The sequence below is a fragment of the Peromyscus californicus genome, unplaced genomic scaffold, assembly GCF_007827085.1.
Source record: "Peromyscus californicus insignis strain IS unplaced genomic scaffold, ASM782708v3 Scaffold_18__1_contigs__length_77618521, whole genome shotgun sequence".
NCBI classification, from domain to species: Eukaryota; Metazoa; Chordata; class Mammalia; order Rodentia; family Cricetidae; genus Peromyscus; species Peromyscus californicus.
Window position 1 is genome coordinate 67,651,474 of NW_026294480.1, and position 17,749 is coordinate 67,669,222.

General features: G+C 38.0%; 1 long non-coding RNA gene across 1 annotated transcript; it reads right to left on the reverse strand.

Moving 5' to 3' along the window:
• Positions 1–3,217: 3,217 nt before the first annotated feature.
• On the reverse strand, positions 3,218–17,534 carry LOC128113742 (uncharacterized). Its single transcript, XR_008219612.1, has 4 exons — positions 16,759–17,534; positions 8,545–16,493; positions 7,273–7,487; positions 3,218–3,272 (listed from the first exon to the last, which is right to left on the reverse strand). It is a non-coding gene; the product is annotated as an uncharacterized LOC128113742 (long non-coding RNA).
• Positions 17,535–17,749: the final 215 nt, after the last annotated feature.

A 17,749-nucleotide genomic window follows, 5' to 3' on the forward strand; every position in this document is an offset into this window, starting at 1 on the left:
TTGATTGCAATTTGCATGCCTGATATTCAGATACCAGTTTGTGGCCAAAATGAGCCATGTTACCCTACTTTGACTACTGCAGTAAATGATGCAGACTGGGTGACTTCAACAATAGAAAATACCTTTCTTACAGTTCTGGAGGCTGGAAGCTCAAAATTGAAATGTCAGCATGATGAGTTTCTTCCTGCATTACCGACAATCAGGCATTTCACTAAGTCCTTGCATGACAGAGAGAGGAGAGAAGAGGGAAGAAGACAGGAGAGGATGTGAGAGTGATCGCCTCCTCTTCCTGAGAGGTCACCAGTACTTTGAGATTAGGGGCCTACTACTATCTCTAAATGCACTGGAAATTAGAGTTCTATATATGAATGAGCATGGCACATAATTCAGCCTGCAACATTGTAGTCATTAAGAAAACTTATTAAAATTTAGTACAAATCTGTTTGAGAATCCTAGAACATCATTCAGTTTCTCTAGCTTAACAGTAATTCTGCCTCAGTTTGGCAGTAGGGGTTCATTAGATTTCATTTGTGTCTAAATAAAAGGGAATAATAGCTACAGGGAACTCATTGAAAACAGGCTGGGAAAGCAATTCTTAGTTCAGTGAGCATAACTGAATAAAGCCACCCCTGCAGGAAGCATTGGCAACAGCTGGTCTGTCTGCTTTGAAAATTCCAAACCTTCAGTCACACTAGTAGTCACTAATGTCCGTGTGCAATCCCGGAGGCGACAAGGCCTTGCTCAGTATTGCAGCTTCGTTGCCTCCTATGGACTTCAGTGATAAGTAAAACAGATTAGGAATTGAGCTGAAGGGCCCAAAGCAGCTGGGAGTGAAAAATCACCGAGAAGTGGAATGGCAGAGCACATGTCTAGCAAGTGTCAGACCCTGGGTTAGATTCTTCAGCCCCACAAAATATAAGAAAAACACAGGCAAAATCAATGAGACTGATACCCACCCCCCCTCCATACCACATTCCCAGACTGGGGTAATCTGAGGAGACAAAAATTGCATGACCCATGGCCTCACACAGTTTAGCAAGAACCTAACTGTAATAACCAAATTTAGTATAAAATTTTCTGCACCTTGGTCGGGTTCTCTCCCCTTCCTTTGTCTCCCTCTCTCCACGCCCCCCCCCCCCAAAATACCCCTCTGTTAGAATGATTGACAGCTTACTGGAGAAAGCAGTCCTCAATGATGCAATTCTTTCAATACTAAAACCCAGACAGTGGGAGCAAACCAGGATATTTGGTCATAATAAGTGATGTTTCTATAGTCAAATTGGAGATTTGCAAGAATGAAACTATAGACAATATTATCCTCCTCAAACATGGCACCTGGACAGGAGGAGTAACGTTCATTCTGATTTTATTCAGAGTGCATCCTCTTTCCTTAGACCAGAGAAACAAAGATATCTCATAGGATAAAGAACTTTGGAACTCAGTCCCTTTGTCATTTATAAAAATAGGTGGTTGGTCTGTAATTTGTTGAGTTTTTAAAGTGACACTAAAACAGTATTTTATTGCTGAGTTAGGCACACCCCTAAATTTCTTACCTATGACATTTGGTTCCTTGACCTCACCCTATTTCAGCTCTGCCATAAAACAACAGGCTCCTGGAGATTCCTAGTGGCCAACTATCATCCTGTAACAGCTCAGTCTTCATCTCCCCCAAGAACATCAAACCCCCAATCAAACTAAACTGCCAGGTATGCCCTGTGATTCTCAAGTCCAAGTTAGTTTAACAATGATGGGCTTTCATTGTGGGACCTTTGCTATACTTATTTTAAAATCAAATGATGGTGATTTGACTCTTTGAAAAATAAATGTGCAGCATGTGTCTTAGGTTACACCAGACATTTATAGTCTGATGAAGAAAACAGCATCATTTTAGAAAACAAAGCTTTTGAAATAGAATGCACTTGTGGATATTAATAACTATTAAAGTGTGGCCACGTTAACTTTAATGAACTTCACTTTTATTCACTATAAAATGAAGCTACTACTTAAGCTTGTGACGATTATGTAAATTACTTAAATAAAGTGCATATTAGGGCAGCTGACTTACAGCAGGACCCTATGACTGCCCATTATCCCCATTGCTCCTGTTTGGAAGGATCCTTACCACTTCTCAGCAGAACCGGTTCTCAGACTTCTATGTCGGTGTTTCTAGTACAGTGTCCTAAACTTGGAAATGTTTATAACTGTAAGTTCCTTTGTCATTGTATGTTAAGTTTCAAAGTGTAGTTTGTGTTGTATTTCCCAAAACTGTTTGTTGTCAAGAAAGTAAGCAAGCAGGCTGAAGAGTTCTAAAATCTGATCAGATTTTTTTTTAAATATTTACTAAGCACAGAACTTTTTCTTTCAACTCCCTAGACGATATTCCACATCAAGTTTCTAAATAAAAGAGAGCTATGGTGAGGGTGCTACCCTTGGACAGACTTTTCAGCTCCTGCTGCCTCTGACCTCACTATGCTCAAGTTACTTCCATAGTTATTTCTCTGTAAGATAACACCCTTCTGTCATTATCCCTCTTTCCTCCCCACATCACTGTATTCTACTAGTCTTCTCCTACACCTAAGCAAAACAAATAAACAAAACCCTATCATGACTGTGTGGAGGAAAGATAAATCACTCATTGAACAATCTAACATATTTTCTAATACAGAAGAGAAGCCACAACACTAATTTGGAACACATGAGATTAAATAATGTAGAAATGAAGCCATGATAGTTGCTTCTTTAGCTGTTGTTTATTTGTGTGTATGGCACATGGCTGAAAGAGCAGGCAACTCTTTAATCCTCTTGTTTTATGTTGTAACAATGCCCTAAGGAATATTAACCCTCAAAATGGGCTATTATCTGTCATCTGTAATGTTTGCATTTCAGTGGAGGAGAGTACACTCAGAATATCTAGTCCTATGGTTATGAATCACATCTTAATGAAATGTTATCATCTTTCCAGCAGCCAGAGAAACATATCCCAAGGCCCATTGCCAGCAAATGTGTTTTAGAACATTATTTTATATGAGCATAATTATGTATTTCTAATTGATGGAACTTATATGAAATCAAAAATGGGTATTTTAAAGGAGCTACTGGCAGTAGTATTTGCTTCATCTGTTTTCAAGAAAGAATATCATCAATTTTCAATAATCTTTTTATTGATTTTTAGCGTTAGGCACAAGAAAGATGCAGTTCCACCCCTGATCTTGACTTACCACAAGTAGTTGTGACCAGTAGAGATCTGGGAGGTGGTCCAACCCAACACCTCACTGAAAAACAGATGATGAAAATTCAGCCATTCATCAAGGACCAACAAACCATGTGCAAGAGCTCCCAAGTGAGAGGCCTGAATTCCTGGTCCCCAGAGCAGTGCTTGCCCAGTCCCTGACTCTGCTTCAGCCTTGTTTTGGACTTTATGCTTTTACTCTTGTTCCTAGGTTCCTTAGATGGGAGAGAAGCATTCACAGTCTCCTTCAGGACACAGGGAGCTTGCACTGTGCCTTAAAGTGGAAGTTCTAAATAAATGAATTATAATAAGACAGAAACAAATGTTGAAATCCCAGGCAATCTTCTCCTATTCAGAGAGCATAAGAAAATATCCACAAATTCTAAAATGTCTTCAGTTTCAGGGAAAATGTTCTATCAGTGAGTCATACTTTCAAAATAATGATGGCAAAGGAAGTGACTGATGATGCGTGGGTGAGATTCTATTTTTTTTTTAGAAGTCACATGAGAAAAAAAAATAGTTCAGTATGAATGCTTCTGAAGCATTCTTCCCCCACTCTGTTCAGGGCTTCCGCAAATGCCCAGACTGCCACTGACAGATCCACTTTGCTTTCTGCCCTCTTGCTTCAGACATTCTTGAGCTCAGGAACAGTGTTCTTCTCTTTGAATAATCAACTTTCCTTTACACCTCTATTAACTTGTCATTGATTTCTCATTGACTTAAAACAACATTTCATTCTTTTGTCTCCACTTTCAATAATTGTTGTTTATCTTTTAAACAACTGGTGTAATAAATACCACCTTCTCTTTGAAGGTTTCACGGATCTCCAAAAGTATAATCAGTATAATCAGTACCTACTTGTCATAGCTCTTTCATTATGTCTTTAGTAGAAATGAATCCAATATACCTTGTTCTGTGGAGTATTCCTCTCATACCTACTAAATTCAGATCTAGTTAAAGCCTAGAAAAAGCACTTCATTTACATATATAGTATTGTTTCAGAAAATCTAGAGTTTTACACACACACTCACACACACCACCCTGAGCTTCCAGAAACTACCTAATATCTTGCATAAAATCTTAGATTATACTCCATTTTCAGAAAGACCACTGTGACATGGGCATTTAGATACAAGTAATCTATTTGGCAAGCTAGGAGTGAGGAAATGAGGTAGTAAAGGAAGAGAGCAAAAAGGGGGTGATTAATGGTGAGACGATGTCTGCTGTGGAAAGTGAGGCTCGGTCCTGCTGAAGACACTCTGGAAAACCATATAGAAAGTGCCTGCGAATGTCACGTTGCAATGAGGAGGTGGGGAAGGATATAAACCTCTCGATCCTCCATGTTGAGGGCCACTCCAAGGAATAAGATGGAAGATTGACTAGAAGTCACTCTTGCCTTGACTATATGCTGAGCCAACATTCCTCCAAGTAACCAGAGAAGACCCCAGTGCAGAACCCCAAGTGTTGAGGCAGATAGTCAAGGCAGGTATTGTAACCATCTACCACTGCACATGACCTTTAGGGTGGCCAAATGATAGAGGGAGAGCAGCTGTAGGCCTCCAGACCTTACCCAACTGCTGCTCATCTTGTTTAGACTGTTTCAACAAGCTTGGTTGTTGTGCTTAACAAGAGTGAATGTTGAAAAGGTACTGCATTTATTGTTCTCTCAGGCAACTAAAGGAAGTGTGTGTGTTTATATGTAAGTGGTTTTAATGTGTGTGTGTGTGTGTGTGAATTGCCAGCATACAAAAAGGCTTTATTATCACGAATAAATTAGATTGTTCCCGATATAAGCTAATTTTTAAAAATAGGTTTCGAGTGTACTATACAATTCCCTAAAGATTTTTAAATTTCCAATTCTAAAGATTAGATGTATAGTAATTACAGAGAAATTGTAAAATACACAAGATGAACTTGGAAGTAAGTACTTGGTCCCACCTAATCCTGGTATGGAACCACAGCACGGAATAATCCCGTTTGTAAGACTTACAATTATGTACTGCCCATTGCTTCACCTGTGGCAACTTTACTGCGCTTGCTGGTTGTTCATGGACAGACTTACTACCTGTCAAGTCTTCAGCAGTTGGGAAGGAATATTTCTGCTTACTGTTTGTGATTGATTTGTAATTATCCTGCATTACACTACAAGGACAGGGTGCCTGGCATTAGTATTTGAAACATGTATAAGCTTCCTTTTTGTCATAGCATGATAGTGTTGTAAGTCATTTGTAATTCTACACATCCTCTAGCAATATTTATAGTTGCGGTATTTTTGAGGTCTGTCTATGGCTGTGCCACTTTCACATGAAACTCAAAGATTTATAGATGATATATTGACTAAAACCTTGCATATCTGATTAAGCATTTCATGAAAGTCCTGTTACTATAACCAATTTGGTTGGTTATGATGCTCTGAGGAAATCTATAGTTAGAGTCTGTTCTTTATGCATTACAAAATTGAAAATAAAACAATATAATAAATGCTATGCAAAGCATATTGAGACTGAAAATTTGATAGAGATGGGAGAGTGGTGATGATGTGTGTCTAAAATATAAACAGAGATTGACACTGTCTTTGGTTCCAGTGCACACAACGGAACAAACTTTCTGTAGAAATGTCTCTGTGAGGAAGTATTTGGCTCAGAATCCAACCACAAATGTACAAAGCATGCCTCGATCTAAGGCCTATGTTTCTCCTGGAGTCTTCACACATGCCTTCTTAATGCTTACGGGGGATACAATATCGATAAATGAAGTTGTAGTCACACTTCATCGGTATTTTCTGGTCACCGACCAAAGGGAATGACACAGACACTGAGAAAATCTATAACAAAATCTATAACAATGCACAGGATCTACTGCAGGCTATATTCTTGATACTTAATGTTCTCTGCATCGCTGAGACCTTCCAACCCAGAAATACCCACGTGACTAAAAGACAACCATGAAGAAAGAATGTGAAAGGAAATGAATTTGGATTCTTTGTGACAGTACTTCACTGCGTCAACATGGTGGGAAATGTGAGGACATAGGCAGACTGTGAGGCAGGCTCTTTGAAACAGTGGGGAATTCTAGCTTCTAGGCTACATCATGCTGAGTCAAGGAAACTTCCCGGGGCTTCCCTCTAAAGCCAGCATTGTGGGCTTTACTAAAGGTATGTGTGCACAACTGTCAGTCTTACCTAGATAGTAGGCTACCTCGGGAACTTCAGCTCTCACTGAAGACCTCCTCATTTTAAACAACCCCTTTTCCCGGCCTTAACACTTAAAATTTGCTGCTCTGATAAAATAAAAGTTTTGTTCCGTGTTCAGATAGCAAGTTTACAAGTACTTGTTTATGTGCATATCTGTGGTTAAAAGTTGGAAACTGTTATATTAATTTTTGTCAAATCGAGATTTTTTTTTCACTCACAATAGTGATGAGTTAGCAGATGAAATTCATTTCACAGTTTAAGGAACTTAATTCCTTCCTGAAGGTGTTAATTACTATAGATTACCAAGAAATCTAAGCTCTGGTTGTTTTATAGATTAAAACAACCCCACCATTTTTAATGTAAATTTAGTCCTATATCAGTCTCTATCTTCAAAAATATCAGCTATTTTTAACACAAAAAGAAGAGAATAAATAGGTAAAGAGAAATGAGTTACATTATTATTATACTTTTTCATAACATTTAATTATTTTCATATGTTTTAGGAAGCTATGCCCCTGTCTTGTTTCAACATCTGATACTCTGTGCTTTGCCACATTTAGGGAATAATTTCTAAACCTAACATTACTGTACTTCTCACAAGTATAGCTTGACCTACATCTAAATTGCATAAGATTTAGAGTATCATAGGCACGATAATAATTCTAACAACTTACTGATTAATGCTGCCAGTTGCCTCATTTGAACTTGGTACAGCAGCTTCGATGCCTTGACTTGTACCAAAGACTTCAAGGGTTCTAGAATGTCATGGCCATTACAGCAGCAAAAGCATGTCAGGTGAAAGGGACCTGATCCCTAACGTTCAGATGACAGAATGGTCAGAAATACTTACGGACACAAGGACAAAATATGGTTAAAGACAAGATGAGTTCTGAACCATTAAAAATCCTGCCCTTGGGCTGGAGAGATGTCTCAGAGGTTAAGAGCACTGACTGTTCTTCCAGAGGTCCTGAGTTCAATTCCAAGCAACCACATGGCGGCTCACAACCATCTGTAATGAGATCTGGTGCCCTCTTCTGGCTTGCAGGAATACATGCAAGCAGAACACTGTAAACATAATAAATAAACAACATAATAAATAAATATTAAAAAAAAATCCTGCCCTTATGTACTGGACTGGAATGAATAAATTATAAATGCTTTTGAGATGTGGAAAGTATACTTTATCCTCAAAAGCAAACCTATATACCTGTATTCTAGACCCTAGAGTCTACAACTCTAGTAATTTAAATAATTTAGGGGAATATAATATGTTTAGTGTGTTAAAATGCTGTTCTTCAATTTTATATATAAAATTATTTACTTGCTTTGTACTTCCAGAATACACTTAAAATTCAATGTACATTACAAACAGAAATGACAGAAAGATATGCAGAGGAGAATATTTCGTTAAATTAGATGTACTTGATAGATAATCACTGAACTTCTACCACATGCCAAGCATAGTGATAGATCCTCCCAAGCAGACACTTATTGGAGAGTGTTCTGGTTAGTTTTTGCCAATTTGAGACAAACTAGTCACCTTGGAAGAAGGAACCTCAACCGAGGAGTTAAGTTGATAATATTGGTCTGCGGAGTATTTTCTTGATTACTGATTGAGGCAGGAAGTCCAGCCCACTGTGGGCAGTGCCTCTCCTAATCAAGTGACCCTTGATTGTATAAGAAAGCAAGCTAAGCAAGCCAGTAAGCAACATTCTTTCACGTTTTCTACTTTAGTTCTTGACTCTAGGTTTCTGCTTTGAGTCCCGGCCCTGACTTCCCTCAATTATGGATGTGATGTGGAAGTGTAACCATTATTAACCCTTTCTTCCCCCAAGGGACTTTTAGTCATGGTGTTTTTATCACAGCAACACATAAAAGTAACTAGAACAGAGAGTATCTTCGCATTATCAATTTATTAAATATTACATATAAGATTGCTACATATGTATATATATGCACATATTCTTTATACATACATATATAATAAATATACTAACTGGTGAGTAAGAGGAATATAACTTATGTCAAATTTAAATTAAATACTCTAAAATTATTTCTATTTTATTTTAATTTTAAAGAATAATGATGCTATTATAATTTTTTTCTGGTGATAAAAGCATACCTTAAGAAAATCCTTATGTTTCCATCATGAAGGTATGTTTGATTAATGATGCTCTCAGTGGTACTAAATTTGCATTGTGTTGGTATAACTTTAAAAAAGAAAACAGAGATGTAAAAGAATTGCTTTTAATACCATAATAAATTTAAGCCCACTTAGTCATTGAGTATTCATTAGATGTTGGAAGCTCTGGGAATACAGCAATTAATAAACCAGATCCCCTGACTTTCATAAATTTTCCTGCACAACAACACAATGAAGAGGATCAGTGTTGCAGTTTTCCTTATCTGTATCATAAACTCTTAGGACTGTAATTGCCAGGTCTTGCTATCAGACCATATCAAATATTCCATGGACTGTTAGAAAATATTAAGGATTCTAAGTCATAAGAAAAAAGTCTTCTGTTTTTACAAACTATACACAGTACTTAAGTTCAACAATTATAAACCTGATATATCATTAGAATCATCTATTTGTTTGCACAGAAATGAAATTACATTATGAACCTTAGAATGAATCATGTACCAGTGCCAACGAGTGGGTACCAAAGGCCTATCTGTGCATTTGATTCATTTTACAAATGCATAAATAATATGCTCTTTATTAACCCATTGCTGACTACTCAGCTTTCATATCATATAATTGGAAAGGAGGCTTTGTGGCTCTAACACTATTACAAGAGCAGGAAAAAAAGTATTCAGTCGCAGAGCTAAGGCAAGAAACTGACTTTGATGTCAACAATGACAATTATGCTATCAACAGCAAATGATAATATATCCAAAAATGGTCTGGGTCAAACTCAAGATTATTCTTACTTTAAAACTTTTAACTGTAATTTTTCAAAATCCCTGACATTACCAGGTATGTGAGGTGATTTTCCATCTTCACAGAATGCCTCTAGGAGAGGACGTTTTCACATTTTACTGATGTGAGGACTGAGCCAACAGGGTGTGGAGTACCCTGCCCAGTACAGAAGGATGATAAACAAAATGTGCAGTTGTGAATTGCTGTGTCATTTGTCCCCAAGCACACTTGTCCATATTCAGCTCACCACTCCCGCTAAATCAAGCCTGGAGTTCTAAGTATAAAGTATGTGCTATACATTTATAATTCCACTCACTGTAGCAATGAAAATAACTTCATTTTTCCAGTATTTTAGGATACTATAGATGCAGTACAGATATTCCCTTGACTTTCTATTTTAACTTTGCTCCTAGATTTAGATAATTAAATGGTGGGAGAAACTTATAAATTGCTCTAGGCAAAAGGGCATTTAAAGGAAAAATTGAAAATTGGCCATAGATTTTGTTATGGTAGGCATTTAAGGCTGTCCTTTCATAATCCATATGCCTTATTTTGTAAGCAGTGCTTAACGGAGGTGTTTGAAAGTGGGTGAGATTGATTTAAATCATTTCCTCCAACCAGAGATCCCAAACTTGGCACATGTGGACTGTACTAACCCAACCTGATTTTCAGTATCAGGATCTACTGGGAATCTAGCCAACAAGAAAAAAATATCAACTGCCTAATGTAGTTGAAATAATATCACATATACATAGTCAGCCAGGCAGAAATGTACTTTAGGAAAAGTGACATTGATCTTGGGCCAAGACAGGTGGCATTTGTGCATCTTCTCAGCACAAATGAACCTTTGATGAACAGCAGGGAAGAAAAAAGAACAAGGACTTGCTTGTGAGATTGTCTTAGAGAGACCTGCAGAGGTGCAGTTTGACTGAATGCCATATGCAGCAAGTGTCCCTTGCAAGTATTTGTCCATGCGGTATCTGAACGCTAATGCACATCTGTGATGGGACTCTGTTTGGATTAAGACTGGAACAGAGATGTTTCCTTTACTTAAAAATATATTACTGTGAGAGTAAAAGTAATACCAGCACTGTAAAGTCTAGACCGAAACTGAGGCAAGAAGAGAATGATATTCTCATCCTCACTTTCTAATAAACATCAGCGAATGGAACCTTGACAATATACTTCAATGGAGCCTTCAGTGCACATCTAAGAGCTTGAGCTGTCTAGAAAACTCCAAGTTATAGTCATGTAACTCTAAATTCCAAAATCATGGGAATATAGCAATTCTCAAAAAATATTTCCTGCCTTCATTTAAAAAAAAAAGGTATTGTCTAAAACAAGACAGGGTATATCATCCACTATGATCTTTCTACTGCATAAAAGACAATATTTTTAATTTTATCAGTTTTCTCCTTGGCTTGCAAGGAGCCCGTTAAGTTTCTCAGACAACCTGCCGCAATATTCTGCCATGATAGAGCCTTGCCTTGGTCTGCACAACAAAAATACATTCACTAGTCCAGTGGTGAATGCCTCCTAGGGCTGTTAAATGGCAGAAACTTTCATTGATGATGTCACTCCAGGTGGCATTCCACAGTAGCAGCTTTCAAGGAGAAATCTGAGTGGTGGTAATATACAGGCAAATTACGATTAGAAACAAGAGTAAGAAAGACAGGAGTTGAACCCACTATAAGAAGGCTAGTTTGGCCTGGCTGTGGTGTCCATGGGCTTATTCCATAGTATAGTGCATTAAGTGGAAAGTGGTCACTTATAAGAAAGCACAAAGAAGTGGAAGAGTAACAGAAATTGAAATGGAAAGCACCATTAATGAGCTTGACCTCCTCTCTCCACCCATGGAGAGACTCCAGGAAAGAAATCCTAACTGGCATGAAAATCTATTTCTAGCCAACAAATTTATCTTAATCTCACCCTCAGCGCAACCTATTAACTATACTCCTTATTTCGTTGCTAAAAAGAGAATTAGAAAGTATCTGCCCAAATTAGAAGCTGAAACTGAGACCAAGAAATGTTAAGTAATGTAAGGAAAGTCACCTGACAGGTGAGTTGCAGAATCTCCTCCAAACAACTAGATCAGCTTCCTTCCTTTTGTTCTCTGCCAGTGTTTGTCTCTCTTCAGCAGTTTCTGTTTGTCTTCACTTCAGGGGCTCATCTTGGCACCACCAGTGTAATTTCCCTCTTTAAATTAACTTGATTTTTTTTCCATTGAGCAACTCTCAGATCGCATTCCATCACTGAGGAGAGTTAGGGCCGGAACTCAAGCAGGAACTTGAAAGCATGAACTAAAGCAGAGACCATGGACAAGTACTGCTTCCTGGCTTACTCCTCAGGTCTGTTCAATATGGCCTGGCCATTCTCTTTTCTTATATAATCTAGTACCAACTGGCCATGAGTGGCACTGTCCACAGTGACCTGGGCTCTCCCACATCAGTCATTAATCAAGAAAATGACCTAGGGACTTGCCTACAGGCAAACTGATGGAGGCATTTTCTCAACTGAAATCCCTCTTCCCAGATAACTCTAAAACAACCAGGAAAAATTCCTTATGATACTATTGACTGAATTTCAGGTCCAAAACGGGATTACTTGATTTGGATGACTTAATGCCAACTTAAAACTTTCTTAATTATAACCTTAGCAAGATATAGCAAACATAGCTACCTGTTTTGCTTGTGGTTGTCTGTGTATTTAGTTGGAAATGGAGTTATATCTTAATTGATTGGTGTCTTCTTATAGCAGTACAGAGTCCTGACTCAGGGAACATCACTTGTATTAGGGACACTTTTATTCAATGCCCTGAAGGATACTGAACTATATGAAGTTATGCAATGTTGTGGTCTGAATGGTGTCTCTAAGTTCACATGTGGGGAACCTAACCTCCAACCCAGCTGTTTCATAAAGTAATGCCTTAGGGGAGGTGTTTTGGTAATGAGAAATGTATCCCAGTGAAAAGATCAACACCATTACAATGGACTTGTTGGAAAGAGTTTGTCTTTCTGTCCTTCCCCTTTCTCCCATTTGAGGACACAGCAAGGTAATCCTCACCATATGACAGCACCTTTATTGGTGACATCATAACTTTCAAGATGTGAAAAATAAATTTTCAGACTTTACAAAGGGCCCAAATGTACTCAGACACACTTAAGTAAGAACTCTGGAACAATTACTAAATTCCATAGAATGGCTCTTGCTTGAACATATAATAGAGTCAGCCATAAAACATATCACCTCCTAACTCCAAGGTAAATACTGACAAGCTTGGCTTGCCTGTGCATGCCTTCTACAATTATGGATTAGTGAGTTATAAATAAGGTAAAACTTTGTCTCCTCACTCTACCTCCACTAAAAGCAAGTATCATACTGGATTAGTGAGTTATAAATAAGGTAAAACTTTGTCTCCTCACCCTACCTCCACTAAAAGCAAGTATCATACTAAATAAAACATATTGAAGCCTGCTTATGCAATAAAGAGCATTTACCTTGGACTCAGAGACTCAAGTTTGAATAGCTAATTAACTTTACTTAATAGCTAGAAGAAAAATCATACAATATAGCATGTTTCCTCTCTCAAAAGTGAAAGATAATTATTCTTTACTTCTGGATTGTAATGAGAATTAAGTTGAATTAATATTTTAGATGAGTTGGGCCAGACAAAATATTGCCTTAATTATTTTGTTCATTAAGATTTCATGATTGCCTAACTTTTCTTTCTTCTCCAATCTTTCAAAAGTAATACAGTAAATAGATTTTTCCATGCTTCAGCTCTAAAAAATACTTTACAAAGTTAATAATAAAAATATGGTTAACCACCTTCTTTTTGGAACTAAACTGATGCAACTAGTTCTTCAGAAACATTCTGCTAAGTATTCACATCTGTGGTTGTTGGTATTATTTGTCAACTTGATTAGATCTGGGATCAACTAAAAAGCACAAATCTGGAAAAGTTAATTGAAGGAGCAGGAGTCTTCCCACAGAGTAGGTGGCATCTTCAGGCTGTGGCACAGATATAGAGAAGTCTGTGGGAAAATAAATACTGCTGATTTTCCCCTGTTGGCCCATGAGTACATCTAATCTGCCTACTACAGCTGTTGCTACCCTCTCCTGACATCAGAACATGCTTTTTTTTTGGCTCTCCAGAATCCTCTGGACCCTCAATGTCAGTTGGGTGTGCTAAGGAATTTGACGTTAGGGTCTGAACAGCTCACAGATTCTCAGCTTTCCAGTGTGCAGACAGTCATTTTGTACAGCCCAACCCATATCCTGTAAGCCAATCTAAAAATCCTCCTTGTAATATATATCCCCTCTCTAGGTTGTATGTAGCGAATCTTTCTCTGTCCCACCAGCCAACTTACAAATCATGACACGGAGACTTATTATTAATTATGAAAGCTCAGCTGATAGCTTAGACATGTTTTTAGCTAGCTTGCATAACTTAAATTAACCCACTCCTACTCAGCTATGTGCTGCTCCGAGGCTCATTTACCTCATCTACATACTGTCCATCTTGCTTTCCTGCTTCCACCATGTCTCCTCCCATCTTCCCGGTGTCCTCTTGTGGTTGATATATTATGCACCCTAATAAACTTATCTGGGGGTCACAGAACAGAACAGCCACTATATTAAACATAGAGGTTAGGTAGTGATAGCACACACCTTTAATCCTAGCATGCTGGAAGCAGAGATCCATTCGGATCTGCTGTGGGTAGCTTTCTGTATGCTGTGAATATGTGTTGCTCTAATTGGTTGATAAATAAAGGCAGTTGGCCTATGGCAGGGTAGCTTAGAAGCAGGCAGGAAATTCAAAGAGAGAGACAGGAAGAAGGCTGAGGAGATGCCAGCGAGCTGCCCAAGGAGCAACATGTAATGGGACACAGGTAAAGCCACAGAACATGAGGTGGTACATAGATTAATAGTTATGGACTAATTTAAGATATAAGAGCTAGCAAGCAAAAGGCTTGAGCCATAGCCATGCAGTTATAATTAATATAAGCCTCTGTGTGTTTACTTGAGGGATGGGAGTGGGAGAGATTTGTCCCGACTGCGGTCAGGCTGGGACACAGAAAAACTTTCAACTATGTGGATCTCTGTGAGTTCAAGGCCACACTGGAAACAGTCAGGTATGGTGACACACACCTTTAATCCCAGGACTTGAGATCTCATGTCTTGTTTGGGAAAGACACACGCCTTTAATTCTAGGAAGTGATGGCAGGAAGAAGAAAGATATGTAAGGCGTGAGGACCAGGAACTAGAGGCTTTTAGGCTTTTAAGCTTTGAGGCTTTCAGCAACAGTTCAGCTGAGATCCATTTGGATGAGGACTCAGAGGCTTCCAGTTTGAGGAAACAAGATCAGTTTAGAAGTTGGCGAGGTGAGGTTGGCTATGGCTTGTTCTGTCTCTCTGATCTTTCAGCATTCACCCCAATACCTGGCTCTGGGTTTGTTTTTATTAACAAGACCTTTTAAGATTCGTGCTACATCCCCTGGGCCTGGAAATCCTGCCTAACTATTGGCCATTCGGCTTTTAAATAAACCAATCTGAGTGACACATCTTCAGAGCATACAAAAAGATTATTCCACAACAGTTATATTCCTCTAGAGAACCCTGGCTAATACAACATCCATCTGTTACTAAATTTTATGACCATTTCTTCAAAGAGAATTTTAATAAATATTTATTGACCTCTCATATAATATAAACTGTCAGCAATAAATCAGTACCCAAGCTATGAACATGTAGATGATGTCTGGGGGCTGGTGAGATGGCTCAGGCAGTAAAGATGCCCCCTGACAACCTGAGTTTGAACTCCAGGATCCGTGTGGTACAGAAAGCCAACTCCCCAGTATTGTCTCTGTCTTTCACACAGGTACCATGGTACACACAAAATTGATAAGTACACATTTTTAGAAAGCAGGTTATACTTCAAAATACATTAAGCAAGAATGAATTATGTACTTAAACAGTTGAATTTGTCTTTATCATGTAATACAAGTCCCAGCACACTTAATCTTTTTGTTAATATAGATAGGAGGTTAAATGTGATTCCTAACATAATTATTGCACAGCTTCTGGTTTGGGTAGATAAAAGACATATTCCCATACGCAATGTGAATATTCCATAAATAAATATAAATACAAATACAAATGTTAATATAACCAAGAAAATAATAAGGAAATACTAGCCAAATATAGTATTAAAACCAAATGAGGATTTAATTTCATATATTATGACTTAAATTTGAAAATTATTTATTATTAGTATATATATGCATATATATTATATATGGAGTGTATGTGTGCACACATGTACACATGCATGCCATGGCATATGTGTAGATGAGAAGACAACTTTCAGGAGTCTGTTCTCTTTGTTCAAGGTGGGTTCTGATGATTGGATTCAAGTCCTCAGGGTTTCACGGGCTTTCATGACAAATAATTTTACAAACCATCTCTCCAGCTCTAATTTCATGAATTACATTCTACATTGTCTTTCTTGATATTCTGCGTTCAGGCTTTTAAATGATTCTCAAATTTGACTTTCAAGCTATCATGTAAAACAAGCTAAAATGAAGCCCCTCTGACAACGATGAACTCTGCCAGGGCCAACACTTCTGTGTCAGCAGCTCTTTCTGTCATCTTACCGAAGTCTTAATTCAATGGTCTCCTCACATCAAATGTGGTGTGGAAACCAAATCTTCTGTGCTTGGATCCAAAAGTGAGTACATAGGGCCACTATGAGTAAGTCTCTAGAGGAGGCTTTCTCACTGTTCTGGTCTGGCTGCTTTCACTAGAATCAGCTGGAATGGCTGTTAATAAAGAAATCGTCTATACCCCATCATCCCAAGTTTCTAGGAGGCAGAATAAACGACTCCTTAAAGACAACATGTCAAAATCCCCAAATCTGTTGTCTATTTTGGTTGACAAATGAAAAGGTCACAGATGGAATTAAGGTTGCCAGTCAGCTGATCTTAAAATATGGAAAGTATCCAGGTACCCACATGCTCTGTAAAAGCAGAATCAGCTGCCAAAGGAAAAAAATGTGACTATAGAAGAAAGTCCCAGAATTCAGTGTGGCCAGCTGGGAAGATGGAGGAAAGCAGTCACGAGCAGACTGGGTGTGCCTTCCAGGAGCTGCTATGGGTAAAAAGATAAAGTATCATGTAAGGCTCCAGAAAGGGAACCAACTTAACCCCCCACACACACACAAAAAGCCATTTTTAAATGCTAGTTTACAAAAAAAGGAAGGTCACACATTTTTGTTATTTAAGCCACTAAGTTTATGGTAATTATATCAACAAAAATACATGACAAATCAAGATTTGGGGATATATGGGAATTTGCCTTTTGTCAGTCTTCCAGATAACTCCTTTGTATGCTAATATTTAAAAATATTACTAACCTTGAAGGAGGAGAGATGACTTAGTGGTTAAAAGTGATTGCTGCTCTTACAGAGGACTAGATTCAGTTCTGAGCATCCATGTCAAATGGCTCACAATCACTTGTAACCCTCTTCTGGCCTCTAAGTGAATATACATATACACATAGACACATACACACACAAAAATAAATAAAATAAAATAAATCTGTTGTGAAATATTATTTTAAGATGTGTTACATTTGTTTATGCTGTGGAATATTTGTCTTGATGATGCAAAGATTTGTTGCATTCTTTTATGGTTCATTTGTTTAACTCTGTGAAGCTGTGTTACTTTGCCTGTCTAAAATACCTGATCTGTCTAATAGTGAGCTGAATGGCCAATAGCAAGGCAGGAGAAAGGATAGGTGGGGCTGGCAGTCAGAGAGAATAAATGGGAGGTGAAATCTGGGGAAAAGAAGGAGAAGTAAGAACAGGAGGAGGATACCAGGGGTTAGCCACCCAGCTACACAGCAAGTCACAGAGAAGTAGAGAAAGGTAAAAGCCCAGAGGCAAAAGATAAGTGGGATAATTTAAGTTAAGAAAAGCTGGGTGATAGGGGGAAGACTGATGGGGAGCCAGAGGTGGGATAAGATGGGGATCTGCGGTTGGTATGTAAAATGAATTAAAAAAAAAAAACTTAGATAAAAAAAGAAGGAAAACCTGGCTAGCAACAAGCCAAGTTAAGGCCGGGCATTTATAAGTAAGAATAAGCCTCTTTGTGTGATTTATTTGGGAGCTGAGTGGCGCCCCCCCCCTCCTCAAAAAAGCGAAAAGAATAAAAACAAAGCAAAAAATAAAACAAAACAAAAACCAACATAAATCTTTAAAAAATTACTGTTTTCCTTTATTTTAAACATTAAATATATCTTAAAAGAAAGATAAATTTCCTACTTTGACTGAATAGAAAAAACAAGTGGGAAAAGAGTAATTAGACTTTTGTTTGACAGCTGTGGATTTAAAGATGTAAAGAAAC